Consider the following 17,684-nt stretch of genomic DNA (forward strand, 5'->3'; position numbering starts at 1 on the left):
TAAAAATAACAAAGATGCTAATTTTTTTTTTAAAGAGACATGAAGTATGAAAAAAAAGAGAAAAAAAGGGGCATTTATATATTAAAAATTAAGGGGTTTTCGATTCTACCATTTATATTTGGAATTTTGGTATTAAAACAACAAAGGGGAAACAAAAAAGAGAGAGAGAGAGAAAAAGAGGGAAAAAAAGGGAATATGTGAAAAAAGGAAAAAAAAAAGAGAGAGAAAGAAGAAAATGAAAAAGAAAAATGCAAAGACATCCAATGCTGAAGTCCCTCTAATGGTTAATGATAAGAGTCAAAATGGAATCCAATTTCTTTGAATCCAAGACTGGGGCAATTTTGGGAAGGAATGCGATTTTAAATGCAATGTCCTTGAAAATCTTGTTTCTTTTAGTTGTCGTTGTCAAAGCCATATTACAAGCTCATAAAATCCTTTGCTGATTTATCTTTCATGACAACATGAAATAAGGATCAAGCGTCTAAGGGATCTACCAATCACTTGTGATCAAAGGGTCATAACCTGTTTTATATATTTAGCTATCTCTTACCCATATATTACAAACCTATAGAGTTTATATGTTGACTAAGTTTTTTCAAGAAATAAGGGCAATAAACTATTTGTTTTCACCAAGATGTGTGATATTGAATGTGTTAGACACAATCTGGGTACAAAAGTAAGATAGATACTGACATACAATTTCCCTTAGCCACCTTAAAATCAAGAATAATACCCACTTGATTGGTCCTAAAGGATGAACTAACGAAAAAGTGATCATTTCCCCTAAATATCGATCCTAAAGTGAGGAAGAGATATTTTGCAACTTGGTCTTGTTTTGAGAGATTCATCATGGAATCTTCTATATGAGTTTAAACACGACATTTAAACTTTTTCATTTGAAGAATGCAATTTCTATTGTACATCAATTCACATTATATGTTAGTACGTGATTATTTTCTAAATTTTAGGAAGCACAATTTTCTTGTTTTGTCCAAATAAATGGAGAGTCATTCGAACAAAATTTTTTTATAATTTAAATAGGCGCAAACTGGGGTAAATTTTTGTAATACATTTATGAGATTTCGCCCAATAGACCGAAATTGGGACAAATTTTTGTAATACATTTGTGAGATTTTGCCTAATATGCCCAAACTAGGGCCAATTTTTTGTATTATATTTGTGAGATTTTGCCCAAGAGTCAAATAATATACCTTCGAATCTATTGTTCAGAATTTGAGTTCATCATTTTCTCAGAATAAAGCAAGAAATATTTTATAAAAAAATTCAAGTGCGTGTTGTATTTTGACAAATCCCCTCTGGACAGGTGTTTATGGTTGAGATTGATGAAGAAGAGCAAGTCAACATCTTGCAAATTTGAAGGTTAATAATGTTACAGGGCAAAGTGATGAATTGGTTTATTCATTCAGAATGAGTACATACTTCAGCCAAAAAAAAGAGAGAGAAATCCAATTAGAATTAAATTGGGGCAATTTTTAATTATAAAAAAGGCCTACACTGGGGCAAATTTTTTAAAAAAATGCGATTCCGAAAGCTTTTTCAAACCCATTATATGATTTGCTTTCAAGCATTAACTATTATTTTGTTGGGTTTGAATTTTATCCCACCAACCTTTATTTTGTTGGATTTGGATTTTATCCCACTAATCTTTATTTTGTTGAATTTAAATTTTATCCCACCAACCGTTATTTTGTTAGATTTGAGTTTTATCCCGCTAACTTTTATTTTGTTGGATTTGAATTTTATCCCACCAACTGTTATTTTGTTGGATTTGACTTTTATCCCACCAACTTTATTTTGTTGGGTTTGGATTTTATCCCAACAACTCGTTATTGTGTTGGACTTAACTTTTATCCCACCAACCGTTTTTTTATTGGATTTGGATTTTATCCCATCAACCGTTATTTTGTTCAATTTGGGTTTTATCCCACCAATCTTTATTTTGTTGCATTTGGATTTTATCCTATCAACTTTTATTTTGTTAGGTGTGGATTTATCCCACAAATCGTTATTTTATTGGATTTGAGTTTTATCCCACTAACCTTTATTTTGTGAGGTTTGGATTTTATCCCATCAACTTTTATTTTGTTGTGATTGAATTTTATCCCACAAACTGTTATTTCGTTAGACTTGGGTTTTATCCCACCAACTGTTATTTTGTTAAGTTTGCGTTTTATCCCACCAACCTGTTATTTTGTTAGATTTAGATTTTATCCCACAAACTGTTATTTTATTGGGTTTGAATTTTATCCCATCAACTATTATTTTGTTGAATTTGAATTTTATCCCATCAGCTGTTATTTTGTTGGGTTTTGGATTTTATCCCACTAATTGTTATTTTGTTGGATTTGAATTTTATTCCACCAACCGTTATTTTGTTGGGTTTGAATTTTATCCTACCAATCGCTATTTTGTTAGATTTAAATTTTATCCCGCCAACCTTTATTTCGTTGAGCATGAATTTTATCCCACAAACCTGGTTACTTTGTTGGACTTTGATTTTATCTCACAAACTGTTATTTTATTGGATTTGAATTTTATCCCACAAACTGTTATTTTATTGGGTTTGGATTTTATCCCACCAACCTTTATTTTGTTGGATTTGAATTTTATCCCTTCAACTGTTATTTTGTTGGGTTTGAATTTTATCCCACCAACTCTCTCATTTTCTAGGTTTAGGTTTTCCGATTCATTAGACTTTGCTAATTCTTTCAATTGCAGTTGAGTTAGACAGGTGAATAATTTAGTGTCTACATTTTTGTCTCAAATTTCTATGAAATTGAGACAAAGAGGGGCAAATTGTAGACACCAAAAATTTTATCATTTTATTCCCATTTTTTTTGCTCGTTTTAGTTTATTTTTGTTTTTTTTAGTTATATTTATTTTATTTTATTTTGTTTCTATTTTATGTTTATTTATTTCTTTCTAAAGAAAATCATCTCAATTCCTTAAAAGAAAAAGAATACAGAAAAGTGAAGAAAAGAAAGAAATCAAAATCAAATCTTTAAAAAAAAAAAAAGAATGCATGCTGTTAATCACCTTTATCATACTAGCAACGAGACCATAATACCGAAACATTGCAGCTGCAAATTCCGACCCATTTCCACTCAATTTTTTTGCATTTTGTCTTTCCCTCCAGGCCCCCCAGTACAAGGCCACCTATCCTTCATCCAAATCATCAAGAAAAATCTAGAATAAAAGCCATCTAATGGCTCAAAATTCTTGAAAAAAACTCAGCTCCTCTGCACCATTGATTTAGGTTTTTTTCCGGGAAAGGGGGGTTTTGTTCCTATAAAAGGCTTCAAAAACGAAACATTAGGGGAAAAAAAGGAGGGAGGCGGTGGAGAAAGAAAAGGCAAAGAGAAAAGAGTGAAAACAGAGAGGAAAAAGAAGAAAAAAAGGCAGAAATTCTGAGCCGGGGTTGGCGAATAGGCTTCCTTTCTGGCCGAAATCTGATCTTAATCTTGATCTTTTAGGTTTTTTTTCTGTTTCTGCATTCTCTACATTGGTAAAAATATAACTTTTGTTCAGAAAACATCTCAAAAGAACGTCTCCAGCCTTTTCAAAATTTGGCTTGAAATCAGCTGGTCGTCAACACTTAGATCTTCATCGACAAAAGTTTGCTGCTTCGAGCCTCTTGTTTGGACACGTTTCTCCAGACACTCTACGTTGATTTGGCTTCGCAAAGTATCAAGGGTAACCATTTTTTACCTTCTTCCATTCATGTCTGCTCAAACTAGCTTTGGACATGTCAAATTTTGATATTGCATCTGTTCTTATTGTGTTCACTTTCCCTCTTCATTCTGTGGCCTTTTCTTCCCTTTTTGTGCAAAGTTGTTTAGCTCAGATCTTTGCTTCATATCTTTGTGTTCGGATCTTGTGTTATTATAGCTCATAAGATATGATGTGTAGAGATCATCCCACATTTTTTTAAGTTGATGATGAACCCAGGAGTTGCAGAAGAAAGTTGTGAAAAAAAAAAAAGCTTTCTTCGAAGCTTGCATGAACAAATATGAAAATTTGCATTTTGGCCCCCTACTTTTTAAATAATCCTAATATGGCCAAAAATCTGGAAAAATTAAACCAATTTGACCCCTTTTAAGTTTTAATCATCTTTTGCATAATTTAAGCATGTTTTTGGGCAGAATAATTGTGAGAACCCGAAAATTTTTCTTAATTTCTAGGCATTATTTTTCTTTCGTTGTACACATTTTCTATATTTTCGTTATTATATTTCTTTTGGTGATATTTTTATAAGTCAATATAGTTTTTAAAACATTTTTCTAGTATAAGTTAGTTCATGAGATTTTAGAAGTGTACAGTGGATGTGGGACCCACTAGTGCGATAAGTGCGGTAAATGTGGTTCATTTGGAGAAGCTTTGTATACAAGGATTAGATTACATGGTGTTATGAGATAATTAGGGGTTAGCTAGTTAATTAAGTCTTGCAAGACAAAAGAAATGAGATAAGCTTGAAATGGGCACATGTTGCATTGTGATTGGAAGTTGGCATTTGACTAGTCTTTCTTTACCTTAACTAAACTAATTTTGACCAAAAATCATCTTCCATTTCCTCCTTCTTGGCCGAACCACTAGAGTGAAAAAAAGAGAGAAAGCTTCTTCAATTTTCCTTCCTTTCTTGCTTGTATCTCACAAACCAACCGTTTAAATTCCAAATTTCTTCACAAAAGGGAGTTGCTAAGCTAGTTTAAGGTGTTGAGTGGAGCCATTTGTGAAGAACAAGTTCTAGTTGTCTTGCTTCTTGGAGTTACAAAGGTAAGTTGTCAAGGAAATTCTCTTTTGTCCTTAATGATGTGAAATTGGAGGTTTATAAAGGTTGAATATGTTAGTTTGTGGATTATTTCATCACTTATGGTTGAGATGTGCAAATTTTCCTATTTATTGAGGATTTTCTGTTTTAATATATAAATTATTGTTTAGTCATGGATTAATGGTTTGTTATAGTGTAAGATGGAGTTGGTATGTGTTGGAAATGATTGGTTGTGAAAAATTGTTGGTTTGAAACTAAAATTCCAGATTAGGGTTCCAAACAAGCCTGTTCTATCTGAATTTATTTGAGCATGTTAGAGGCCGAATTGGCCTTAGTATAAAACATGAAAGTTGTAGAGAATGATGTTTTATAGTTGTCTGCAAAATTTCAGCTCAATTGGAGCAACGTAACCTATGAAAAAACCGAAATACCCCTGCTGCCCTGTTTCTGTCCGAAACTGATAATCAGCTTCTGTAAGTGGTTAGTTTGACCAGGAATATTACCGAAGTGGTTGTCGATATCTTCTTAAGAATTATAGCCTTGTATCTTAGCTTTCAAATGGCTTTGGAATTACCTGAATCGGAGTTGTGTGTGCTGAGATATGATTGAATGAAGTAGGATTGCTAGTTGAATTTCACAGTGAGCTTCGAACTGGAAAATCTGGGGTTGTTTTGGTAACTTTGACCTAGTTAGGGTGAGAACTGGACTAAGTAGTCTTCATCAAAGTTATAGCCCTCTGTCTTAGTTTCAAAACGGTATAGCTTTCACTTCAATCGAATAAGCGTAGCTTCGGTTATGTCCGATACGCTAAGTAGCGGTGAATCTGCCTGTTTGGTTTCTTAGCTTAAAGTTAATTTCCGGTCATTTTCCTAGCTAAATTTTGTACTTGAATGACTTTGAGCCTATTGAACGGCTGTTGTGATGAACTTATATTGTGTATGACTTTGGGATTAGTTGAGGAAAATAATGAAGCCATAAATGGCTGGAAAATAGGTAAATACAGAGGGCATGCTGCCCAAAATTTTGGGGCTACGCGATTCTTTCAAGTTGAGTTGATCTTGGTAAAAATGATGGGTTTTAGGAGTTGTTTGTAACCCTAGGACCAACTGTTATCCTTTTTGCTCAAAAGTCATATTTTATTCTTTTGTACTAGTACTTAACCTGAAAAGGCGTACGACATGTAGTCGAGCCTCATTTATGCATTCCATTTCCTGGATTTGTGACTGTGGGAACCATAATTGTTTACCTTGGTGATTAGAGCCCTACCTTGGTTAAAACTTTTGACGTATCCTTGCTTTAACTGGTGAGTGCACCACCCCCCTGAATTATTGCTAAACTAGTTTTCTATACTTGCAAATCGCTATTTGAATGTCTTTCCTGACTGTCTATCTTGTATGAGACGAGGGTGTACTTTATCACACTCATTCTCTTGTCTGTACTGAACGAACTGGAATCTATTACTTGTACTTATTATGTACTTGAACTTGTTACTTGCACTTGTTATGAGATCGTTTAGAAGTGGGTCTAACGATCTTCCTGTTAAACTTGAGTTCAACCTCATGGGGAGTTAATTAAATCGAGCCAGTAAGGGTTTGGTCGAGATAATTGACAATCCATGGGTACCTGTTCCTGGGAAATCTTTGGGTATTGAGACTCTTGATTCCGGTATACTCGAGTATTACCATTCCTGTTCCTGTTTGGCGTTCGGGTCCGGTAAGGGGTATGTTTGGTGAACGGGGTTTTGGTGTTAAAGTGTTGTTTTACTGGACTGATTCCTTTATTTGAACGTTGACGGAGGGTCAACGAGGTTGGATCAAGTATAGCAACGGGGATTTGGTTCCTGAGAGCCACCTGTATCCTTTACATTGTGATGTTCATTCATTTCTCGTATTTGATGTGAATATGTGCCTCCAAAGTGCTTTCTCATGAATTCTACTGATTCTACTGTTTATACTGTCGGTACCTCATTGAGCTTTTAGCTCACCCCGTTCCGTTATCCTTGTTTTCCTTACAGGGAACCATCTTTTGGAACTTTAATGTTTTGAGGAATGAGTTGAGTTAGTTAGAAATTCTTTTGTTCTTTTGGTATAGCTCCTCGACAGCTTGGAAACCCTAAATGTATTTTAATACAATGTTTCCTCATGTTTATGTAACATATGTATTCGGGAATGTACATTCTTTCTTGACAAACAAAGTGTACTTGTACTTGGTTGGATCCTGCATGGCGGCGGCCCTTCCATTTTGTTTTGATTCTTGTAGTTTTATTCCGGTTTTGATGGAGGTATGACTGAGTCCCGGCGAGAGTTGGGCAGGCGGTCCGCCGAACCCTTTAGTTCACCTTAGGGTGAGGTGGGGCTGTCACAATAATTCTGGACTTTAGGACATACTTAGGGTTTAATAATATTTAGTTGATTTATTATCTTGTTGGGTTTTAGTAAAAATAAGTAGGGTTTTGGATTGTCGGTTATTTGTTTGGGTTTTTGACTGAGTCCCGGCGAGAGTTGGGCAGGCGGTCCGCCGAACCCTTTGGTTCACCTTAGGGTGAGGTGGGGCTGTCACAATAATTCTAGACTTTAGGACATACTTAGGGTTTAATAATATTTAGTTGATTTATTATCTTGTTGGGTTTTAGTAAAAATAAGTAGGGTTTTGGATTGTCGGTTATTTGTTTGGGTTTTTGATAGAAAGTTTAGTTTATTTTGTTGGGTTTGACATGGACTTGAAGGGACAAAACCCATGCCATTCGGTTGGACTTAATTGGTAAAAAGGATGGACTGGCCAGCTCTTTTTCCTTTGGATTTCGGTTGGGCCAAGATGATTTTTGGCCCAAAGAAGAAGTAAATGGCCCAGTGGCCCATTTTTCTTAAGAAACCTAGTAACAAGAATTGCAAATCAATCCTCGGCCTTTTAAGTAATTTTGTTGTGGCCCTAAAAACTTTGATTTTCTTTCAATTAGGTCCCTAATTTAATTACAATTTGGTCTCTAAACTTTATTTTTCTTTGATTTAATAATTATAGTTTGACCCCAAAACTTCTTAATTTTTGCAATTAGGTCCCTGACGGCTAGGACTGCAAACGAATCGAACGCGAGTCGAATCGAGCTCAAACTCGAGCTCAAAATATTAAGCTCATTAGCTCGCGAGCTCGAGTATATATATATATAATATTTTATTTTTTTATTTTATGTACTCGCGAGCCGGCTCGCGAGCTCGAGCATATATATATATAATATTTTTATTTTTTTATTTTATGTATATATATATTTTTTTTATTTTAAGTATATATATATTTTTATTTTAATAGTAAAATTACATATATATCCTTAATATTTTTATTATTTATTAAAAAATATTATTTTATTTATTTTTTAAAAAATAAAATAATTATTTTTTTTATTTTTTTCAAGCTCGAGCTTGAAATTGCCGGCTCGTCGAGCTCGAGCTCGAGTTCGAGCTTGGTAAAATTTAGTCGAGACTCGGTTCGATTAGCCCAAAACTCGACTCGACTCTGTTCGTTTGCAGCCCTACTGACGGCTTTTGATTTCCTAAGTGTAAGTTGTTTATTTTCTTTTATTGTTAATTATACTTCATTTAAATGATTGACTTGGTAGATTTCATGGTTATTTTTATTTCTTTATAATAATAAAGTGAATTTGCCATATGTTTATATTTTATTTTCTTTATTGGTTAATTAAATTGGTGTCTTGATCATTTTGTTGATTTTGGAATGTAAATCGGACAAATCCAAGCTCATTTAACCACTACTTCAAGGGAGGTATTTTCTTTTATTATTTTAAATTCTCTTATGTGCTCCTATGTGTTTTATATGTAATTGCATGATTTGAATGCCTTTTCTTTTATTTACTCATTTCATTCCTTTTAATTTTCATTTATTATATTTAATTTTTTATGATTATTTGGAGGGCATTAAAATGCCAAGTTGTAATAGATAGATGCTAAGGACATGTATTTAACTAGTCTATGTAATAGATAGGTTTTAATTTTGCCAAAAATGAATTAGTTAGATAAATGTAATAGTTAGATTATTATTTTTAATTCCTTCCTTAGATTGTAGTTAAGATCCCAAATCTAATAGTTTGGTCGTTATGTGTGTTTCTTTGCTTGTGTGCTTATGTTTTTATTCGCTTTCTTTAGAGTCTTTGCATCTAGATATTATACTTATGTGATATGTGTTCTATGTGCCTTATGTGTTTGCTTGTTTTAATTATATTTTATATGATTTATTTAGTTATAATAAATGCATGACGTCACCACACTAGTCCAACGTTAGTTGTGGTATTTCTCCCCGATTTCTCGCTAGTCCAACACTAGTGAGAGTTTATAAAAGTGGGTTAGTCCAATGCTAGATCTTTTAAGCCGTTTTCGCGCTAAATTCACATTCTTTATATGACATTCATTGCATTTCATATATGTTTTTCATTTTTAGAATATTTTCTCATCTTGCATGATATTTTCTCTATATATTATCTCCTTTATCCCTATGTGTGTGAAACACGATATTTAGATTTACATTCCATTTAGGAAAATAGAAATAGGTTAGTCCATTGCTTGATTAGGTTAAGAGAGTCACTCTTCATGTGACGACCCCACCTTCTCCTAGGGCATACCCTAGAAGTTAGCAGATCGCCTGCCTGGCTCTCGCCAGGACTCACTCACTCACATTAACTTCAGAGATAACATTACCATTGGACAACTAAACATTCACTCTTAAGTACAACTCCAATAAACTTGAAACATAAATTTGTCCAATAAAAGAAACAAAATACTTGTTCTAAATATCCATTCTTAATATCACACCAACTCAAACAAAAGATTCAGCCGTCTCAAAACTCAAAAGAGACCATGACTACACTATATACACAGAATGACGGATCTTCCCAAAATAATTTTCTAGTTCAATCCAATCACTCTTCAATCTCCGACTCCTGTAAGGAAAACAAAACTAAAAGGGTGAGCTTACGCCCGTGAGGTTTCCATGCAAGCAACAATCAATAAGCACTTAAATCAGTACAGTTAAGCAAGTAGTGCACATTTCACTGTACAATCACTTTCATTAATCAATTGAAGAAGCACTTCACTTCACTGAACAATCACTTTTAAAAGGATACGGTGCTCGCATTAGAGCCACTTCAATGCACTACACATTCCGCCGAACTCCTCCTTATAACCTCCAAAACAATAAACACTTCCCTCACTTAGATGGCCATATCAATATCAGTAATCTGCTACTCCATGGTAATACTTGAGTATACCGAAACACTTACCCAAAGCTACCGTCCTACCCGACCAAACCCTTTACTGGCTTGAATAGTCCGTTGAACAGAGGGTTTTGGAGCCCAGTTCAGCCAGTGTGATAAAGTACACACATGGCTTACAGTCATGCACACTTACAATATCACTTGATCAATTATCAACCTTCAAGCTCAACTAAGCCGAGTGCGATAAAGTACACTGTAAGAACCCGTAATCCCCTAATATTTTTCCTAGGGTTTTTCCCCTTAATTGCATGTTTTCTGTATTTTCTGGCTTAGAAAAATTTTCTTGGTGGATTTTATGGGTCATTATAGTTTTTAGATGATTTTTCTAGCATTGGGTAGTTTTTGAAAACTTAAGGATATATAATGGACGTGGGACCCACTAGTGCGAAAAGTTCGGAAAAATTCGGCCAATTAGGTTAAGTTTCGGATACTGGTTGAAATTTATCGGGTGTTAAGAGATAAGTAGAGAATGAGATGTGATTGATGTGAGAGGAAACAAAAGGATAGAAATGCATTTAATGGAGGTGACAAGTGTCACCATTGTATTGGAAATAGCTTATGACTTACTATTCATTTTCTTGACTTTTGACCAATTGCTTAAATATCTCAAAAATCACACAAAATTCATTCTTGTCTTCAACCTCTTGGCCGATTCTCTCTCTAGCAAAGAAGGAAGAAAAACCTCTTCAAAGTTTGGCAATTCTCTAGCTCAAATCATCCAAAACACTTGCTTGAACTAGTTTCTACTCCATAAAATCCTTCCATTAGGTGCTAGTGAGTTGTTTGGTGAAGTTTTTTGGAGAAGCTAAGGTGTTCTACAACTTCCTCTCTCTTGTTTACTTGGTAAGTGGTGCTTACACTTCCTCTTACACCTAATGATGTTTAATTTATGCCTCATGGTGGCTATAGTGTTGGAAATTGTGGTTTATTTCTTGGTTTGGAATGAATTGGTGAAGTTTTATTTTTTTTGAGGAATTTTCTGGTTTAATGTGATCATGGTCTTGTGACTGACTGAGTCCCGGCGAGAGGTGGGGAGGTGGGGCTGTTACATACACTCCCGACTTAGAAGGCGAGGGACAATTGAAAACACTTCACAATGAATCACTTAGCAATATTTCATAATAAGCACATTCGCCATATAATTGCACTTAGGTACACATAAGCAGTTTAACACATAAATTCGGAAAACACTCACCGTTAAAGGTCAATTAAGCTTCGCTTTCTGGGTTAAACCCTTGATCACTCTCAATTCCTGAGGTAAAATAAAACTACAATCATTCAGGTATTCTTAATGTGAATCCTAATAGGTTTATTTAGAGTTTTAAAATTTCCTAAACATAGTTCAACCAATCCAAGCAGTCTAATACTCTTAAAACTCCCATTTGATTTGATTCACACTTTTAAGTTTAGGAATTTTATGTACAACCCCAAACATAAGTTCTAAAGTTCTAAAATGTAAGGAGAGAAGTTTTAAGCTTTTTAAATCACTAGAAACCAAGTTCCTTAGCTTACTAAATAAGATGTGAAATTCCAGCAATTCTTTCTTCCATTTCTCTTCGAGATTTATTAAGTTTATTAACTAAGAATGATGAATATATACATATACACCAAATTTAAAGTCTTGTGAAGTATTTAGACTAAGATTATATCATTTTCAATACAACTTAAAGAGTAGAACTGGAAAACTTTTCATTTCTTCTCTCTCGGCCAAAACAATTTCCAATCCAATTTGTTGTTTAAGTTCTCTCAGATTTCATTAGCTTTTCAGGTCTCAAATTCACTAAAATGAACGTGAATGATAGAGTCAAGATGTTAGAAGATGTTTTATACAAGATTACAACCAATCATCCTGGAATTTTTTTCGAAATATCATAAGAGTTTCAATTCTTCACTCTCTCGGTAAGCAAGACAATTTTCCAGCAATACCACTTCAAAAATTTCCACAAACTGCCACCTTTTACTTGCTTAAAACACTAAACACTGAGTATACATTCTGTCCAACACAAACCAAGGCAAATAACACTTAATTCCAGCATATGGTTCAGCCAAAAAATCAAAGAACAAAACTGAACCAAGGTTTATATCCTCTCTCGGCCATAGGGTTGAATTCTAAACAGTAATCAGTGCAAAAGACAAGAATTTCTTCCACTAAACCCATCATTTTTTTTTACTCAAATCTTTCATGCATGAAAAAATCGAGATATTATACAACATACAGATTAATACAGAATTTTAGAGTCATTCTTCGCAATGACAGCTGAAACTTTTCCATTTCCCTCCATTCGGATGAAGCTGGAAAATTCCAGCAAGGTTCTTCCATCGGTTCCAAACCAAATCTCCAACTTTTCACAAGTTTCTACAGCTAAACCTCTTATAATACTTGAGATATATATGTTACATGAATTTCCAACGTTATTTTCCATTCTACACTTGTTAACAAGCTGCAACTCTAACCAATGAACTTTCGGTTCCTACCAGTTTCAGTCCAACAACTTTTCAATCCCAAATCAGAATTTTCCTTGGTCAAGAATTCATTTTCCTTGCTAAACTTAACATGCCACTTATATATTCGCTTATACTTAATAAGTAAAGGTTTATTACAGAATTTTTTCACCTCCTTTCCTTTAGGATTCAACAGTTGCAGACTGCTCCAGTTTTTAAGCTTCGGTTCCTCCAGATTGCACCAGCTCTCACTCTGTTCCCTCACTGATGCAGTTGATACGTGAGTTGCAGACTGGTTTCACCTCTTTGTACTCACTCTTAGCTCACGATTCTAAGGTCACAAGCGAGATGAATGCAGCTAACACTGTCTAACTCTCTCCTCCTCACTCTTTCGGTTGCACTGGAAGCAAGAGAAAATCAGAAATGCTTCCTTTCCTCCCTTTTGATGGTGTACGGAGATGAGAGAAATATGTCTTAGTTTCTCTCGGTCTTGCTCTCACTCTCTTTCACTCTTGCTTTCTTTCCTCACTCTCTCTATTTCCTCTCACTCGGTGGTATTTGGAAATGCATGGGTGTGACCGAAACTCTCCCTCAGTTTTGTTTCTAATACTGGATTGGTAAGAAGAGAAATGAACATATTTCCTTCACTCAGCCGACCACTCAAACCTCTTCATTCGGTGCTGATCATTCCAACTCTCATTCGGTCACTACTTACTCAGCAACTTTTGGTAACAAGTTCATTCCAACAGCTGTCCATAGGAGAGTTATTCACCGCCCCAAGCTAGCAGCCAAAACTCTACTCATTTCCTTTCCACCGTTTAGTGTGGTAGCTAATTGGCCGACCCCTATTCAATTTCAATTCCTCAAGCTCTCGGTTTGTCCTATAAATTCCTGATGGTTAGTTCTTTGGCTGCATGGTAGTTTAACCAAAAATTCCAAGGTTATTTTAGGATTTTCATTTTAGTTCATTTGGTTACCACGAGTCCGTAATTTTATTATTTCGTACATTCTCTCGATATTTCATTTGTTTTAATTTGTATGTACCTTATAAAAAAAAAACAATTTCCCTTATATCGATCCAGTAAATTCCCACACATTTGGTTTTAAAGAAAATTGATTAGGCATATATTTATTCAACTATATAATTTTTGTTATAATATTTCTAATATCGAAATAATTAAAATAAAAGAAATTCATAGCATACATATACTTTTTCTCGAGTTTTCACACTTCAAATATGGGATATGAACGAGTATGGCTTGTTAGTTTTAGCACGCTATCATCCCCTCTATAAAAAGAAAAATTGAGTCACAAATGTTAATCCTCCGTACCCGTTATGTTGCATTCCTGTCTTTTAGATCATGTATATTTATATATTATAATTTTCTTTTCTTTGAATCTTATCTTTTGCATATCCGTGACCTCTTCTAAGAATTATTTTTGGATATCATAATTAATGTGATTTGCACCAATTAAATTTTGAAAAGACATTCCGACCCTCCCGATACCTCTAGGTCTAGATTCGCATCCATATAAAAATATCTTAATGTGATAAATTTTATAGGTTAGATAAAGAAAATTTTCGACTAAATCTCGTAACTAGTCTTGATTAGGTTGAAAGGGTGTCTTAAGTTTGACCCTATCAAATTTTTGTCTTTCCTTTCTTCAACTGTGACTCCCGAACCCTCTTATCTTATTTTCAAAAATTTGGAGTCGTCTAAAATGGATTTTATTTTTATTTATTTATTTACAAATACTTCGGGTGACTTGGTACACCTAAATTCAATACCAAATGGCGACTTCTATTTTTTCTTAAAAACTCTTTTTAGACTATTATTTTGGGTCAAAATCGTCACACTTTACATGTCCCATTTTAGGCCCTTTTTCTTTATTTATTTTATAAAATCAAAAACTCATTTTTTCAATTCACTCAAAATTAATCAAAAATTCATGTTTAAAACACATGATTTTATTTTCAAAAAATGGGGCGCAACATCTTTTACAAAATGTCTAGCAATTTTTAATTGAAAAAATCGTTCAAAACGTCTCTCACATTTTGAAAATAATTTTGTTCATCCCTTATTTTTAAAAGTGTAATTTTTCATCGCTTGCAAATTCGCATTGGTCAAATTTGGTTCCTATCTAGATTTCCAACTAGTTTTTTATCGGAATCCATCACGTGCCTTGCATATGATTATTTTTTAGGGACAAAATTGTCAAATCAAATTTTACATAATTCGATCCATAGTCCCTTATATTTTACAAAATGAATTTTTGTCGTCCCTCACATTTTACAAAATAATTTTTTTTCATCCCTCACATTTCACAAATGAATTTTTTTTCATCCCTCATTAAACATGTGGAGGAATAGTTTTTTTTTTTAAACCCACGTATATATCTATTTGATTTCACCTGAATAATACGAATAGCATGAAACATATCTCTATTTGATTTCATCTAACAGGTTAATTGTGATTATACACATGCTATTCAATAGATATATACATGGGTTTGAAATTAACAATTTTGTTTTAAACCTATGTATATACCTATTTGATTTTACCATGTGAAGTTGTTCAATATTTGTGGCATTTTCTCTTTTGGTAATAATTCATTTATTGAATTGTATAATAAGGTCATCTAATAAATGGGTCCTAATTCAAATTCTATAGTCATATTAACAAATTGTAATTTAAATCTAAAATTTCTATTCGCTACCTTTAAGACCAACAATTGAATTACTTGCCTTATGATTGTTTCAAAATTTGAAAGTGTCAATTACTTCTTTTTTATCATACTTTTCCTTTGTTTATTTTTCGGTCCAAATTTAATTTGATATAAACACTCGACAATATTTTGGATTAAATCTCTTGTTTGTTTTCAATTTTTGAGTAAAAGGAAATGAACATAAGTGAAAAACTAACAAATTTTTTTAAATTCATGTATATATCTATATATTTTCACCTAAATAATTTAAATAACATGTAATATATTTCTATTTGATTTCATCAAAATAGGCAAATTGTAGTTATACACATGCTATTCATATTATTTAGGTAAAATCAAATAGATACATACATGAGCTTTAAAAAAAATTATTTATACACATGATCAATGAGGGATGAAAAAAATTTATTTTGTGAAATGTGAGGGACAAAAAAAATCTATTTTGTGAAATGTAAAGGACGAAAAAATTTATTTTATGAAATATGAAGGACTATAGATCAAATTGTGTAAAATTTGATATGACAATTTTGCCCTTAAAAATGTGGATTCCAACCAAAAACTAGTCAAAAATCTGGATAGGGACCAAAATTGACTAATGTGAATTTGTAAGGGACGTAATATTATACTTTTAAAAGTGAGGGACGAGAAAAGTTATTTTACAAAATGTGAGAGATGTTTTGAACGATTTTCCCTTTTTAATTCATCAAACAAAGAAATGAAAAACTATTTCATTAAGAAATATCCAAGATCAAGAAAAATAATAAGTTTATCTACCCAATATCTGAAATTAAAGAAAAAATGACTCTAACTTTCCCAAATCAAGAACAAATAAAATAAGGTTTGCAAATCAACTCTAATATTGAGAAAAAAAGAATAAAATTAGAACAAACATGTATCTAAGATATATCCGTCCTTTATAATTGAGATTTATTCTGCCCATTATCATCTTCTTTACAACCAATAGGACTTCTATGGTAAAAAATTCCTCTTTATTTATCTCAACATCATTTTCACCGTCTAACTAATAAAATAAAGAATAGAAGATAAAAGGGGAAAAAGAAGAGGATGGAGAAGAAAGTAGAAGGACGGTTGAGATATGAATAAGGTTGGAAGAGGAATCTAATGATACGAGGGTTTCTGTTTGTTTTAAAGTTAATTGGGTATTTTGTTTTCAAGTTTGCCCACTAAACTTTTGTTCTCTCTTTCTCTCTCTCTCATATGAAAAAAAAAATGGGCCTATAAAGAACTAAAAAAGCAATAGTTGCACTCTGGTACCTGAAAACATGGGCCTTGACATAGCCCAATTGCTCACAACATTGAGCTGCCAATTAAAAAGAAAGAAACAGCAACAACAGTAGCTAAGGCCCCATGTAAAACTTAAAAACCGAATCTGATCGGTTGAACTGGTCTAACCAGTTTGGACTGAGCAAATTGCATTTCCCAACTTTCATATACAAGCGACCAACATCATGGCCGATTCATGGTCTAATCAATTGAACCAATCAGTCAAGTCTGGTCCAGTCCAATTTTAAAAACATAGGCTATAGATGGCATTCAAATCATGTCTAAGATGGCAAAATGGATGAATCGTTTATAATTAGTTTTCATTTAATATATAGAGATAAAAATTCATCCAATCCATTTAAAATGAGTTAGTAAATGGTTATAAATCGTTCCAAATGGATGGATTTCGAAAACTGATTATCCTTATATAATCCGTTTAAGCATGTTTTAGGAGGTCACTTTTGCACTTTTTAACCCCAGCCCCCTCTCCCTCCCCCCCCCAAAACACAAAATTTACACAAAGTCATACTTTTGAGAGAGAGAGTCCTTATAAATTATTGACTTATTTTTTTACATTTTTACTTTTATGTTATTTCCATATACGTAGATTTATTTCATCACCAATCTCTCTACTTTTCTAAAAATCTTTCTTATCCTATTCTCTAATCCAATTCGAATAACTATGATTTAATGTCTCAAGAATATAATATAATACAAACTGAATTTAGTAAGAGGAAGAGAAAAGCAACAAACCTAGAGAGAGATATGCAATGTTGATGCACTGGCAAGAAATTCAAGATAATCAGTAGGAGAAATGGAATACAAGGCAAAGCGAGGTGATTTCATTTGGGTAATGCAGGGTATTTGATGTGTGGAGAAGTTAATGTGGTATGTTTGCATTTTGTTTTCTTTTCTTTAAATTGCAAACGTGGATCACATGAATCACCCATCTGCAAACCACCAAATTTAATGAGTCAAAATGGGTAACAATTAATGTCATAAGATTAAAGGAAATCAGAGTGGTATATTCTCAAAGGATTAAAGTCAAAATGGAATATTCATTTAACATCTGAATCTACTAGACTAGGGTGCAATCAGGTCGGTTAGAGTTTGGTGAGTCAGGTTGAGACCCAAGATTTCTGTACATCAATCTGAACACAACCC

The sequence above is a fragment of the Coffea eugenioides genome, chromosome 8 (genome assembly GCF_003713205.1).
Source record: "Coffea eugenioides isolate CCC68of chromosome 8, Ceug_1.0, whole genome shotgun sequence".
NCBI lineage: Eukaryota > Viridiplantae > Streptophyta > Magnoliopsida > Gentianales > Rubiaceae > Coffea > Coffea eugenioides.